The 1825-nt window shown below is 41.1% G+C and overlaps 1 pseudogene; it reads left to right on the plus strand.

The window, feature by feature from the left end:
* Positions 1 to 861: 861 nt before the first annotated feature.
* LOC120067655 (secreted RxLR effector protein 161 pseudogene) lies at positions 862 to 1479 on the plus strand (annotated as a pseudogene).
* Positions 1480 to 1825: the final 346 nt, after the last annotated feature.

Genomic DNA, 1825 nt, shown 5'->3' on the forward strand with positions numbered 1-1825 from the left:
CCTTCTTCTGCATCTTCTGATGATTCTGAGCTTGAATAGTCGGTGTTGTCTCTGTTGACCTTGATCAGCCATCTGTCCCACCTGTGGCATTTGGACTTATTCATGACCCTACCTTTTCTGTTTGACGCTCCACTAGGGTAAGGGCACTTCCTACTCACCTTTTAGATTTTCAATGTTTTTCTACTATCAGTTCCTTGGTTGAACCTACCTTTTTTCATGAGACAAATACTAATCCTCTATGGCAACAAGCTATGAAAGAAGAACTTTAGGCTCTCGATAAAATGCACACATGGGACTATGTTGACTTACCCCCTCCCCTCAGAAAGAAACCCATTGGTTGCAAGTGGGTCTACAATATCAAGACTCACTCTGATAGTTCTGTTGAGCGTTATAAAGCTCGGTTGGTAGCAAAAGTATATTCTCAAGAGTATGGGATCGATTTCGAAGAAACCTTTGCACCTGTGGCATGGATGACATCTGTTCAGTGTCTCTTAGCAGTTATTGCAACTAAATAGTGGCCACTTTTTCGAATGGATGTCAAGAATGCATTCCTTAATGAGTCTTATCTAAGGAAGTATATATGCAACCGCACCCAGGTGTCTCTTGTCCATCCCAGAAAGTATGTCTCCTCCGACGAGCATTCTATGGTTTGAAACAAGCCCCTTGAGCTTGGTTTGCAACTTTTAGTTCCACTATCATTCAACTTGGATATACGTCCAGTTCTTATGACACGACATTATTTATGCGACAAACAACTCATGGTATCTTTCTTTTTCTCTTGTATGTTGATGATATAATTATTACTGAGATAATCCTCAAGTTATCTATGATCTACAACGTTATCTTGGCGAACACTTTGAGATGAACGACTTGGGTTCATTGAAATACTTTCTTGGCCTTGAAGTATCATTGAGCTCTGCTAGTTATTCGTTATCTCAAGTAAAGTATGCCTCAAATCTTTTGGTGTGCTTCGGTATTACTGGCTCTACTACAGCTCCAACACCACTCGATCCCAATGTTCGCTTGACTCCGTTTGATGGAATTCCATTTGAGGATTCCAGTCTCTATCATCAGCTTATCTGCAATCTTATTTATCTGACAGTCACTCGTCCTTACATTGCATATGTTGTTCACATTGTTAGCCAGTTCATGACTGCCCCTCGAACCATTCATTTTACTGATGTTCTTCGTATCCTTCCTTATGTGAAAGGTACTTTGGGGCATGGACTTCAGTTTTCTTCCCAGGCTTCTCTGGTTTTATCAGGCTATTCTGATGCTGATTGGGCTAGTGATCCTACTGACCGGCGTTCTACTTCCGGTTATTGTTTCTACCTTGGTGATTCTCTCATTTCTTGGCGCAGTAAGAAACAGAGGGTTGTTTCCCGTTCTAGTTTGGAGTCTGAATATCGTGCTATGGATGATGCTACATCAAAACAGTTGTGGCTTCGTTGGCTTCTTGCTGATATGGGAGTCCCCTAGTCGTTTGCCACTATTCTTCACTGCAACAATCGTAGTGCCATTCAGATTGCTCACAATGATGTTTTTCATGAACGCACCAAACATATTGAGAATGATTATTACTTTGTTCGTCATCATCTCCTGAGTGAAACTCTGATGTTACACTCTATTTCCATCGCTGAGCAACCCGTTGACATTCTCACCAAAGCTTTGCCTCTTGGTTGTTTTCTCCAACTACTTAATCTCAAGTTGATTCCTACCTTACCACCTTGAGTTTGAGGGAGGGTGTGAATGTATACCAAGTCATGTGAATACTAGATCTTCTATATACTAAGTTTCCTTTGGAGAGTCTTTAGGTTTTGGTTAA

The sequence above is a fragment of the Benincasa hispida genome, chromosome 12 (genome assembly GCF_027475165.1).
Source record: "Benincasa hispida cultivar pf3 chromosome 12, pf3_genome.v1.1, whole genome shotgun sequence".
NCBI classification, from domain to species: Eukaryota; Viridiplantae; Streptophyta; class Magnoliopsida; order Cucurbitales; family Cucurbitaceae; genus Benincasa; species Benincasa hispida.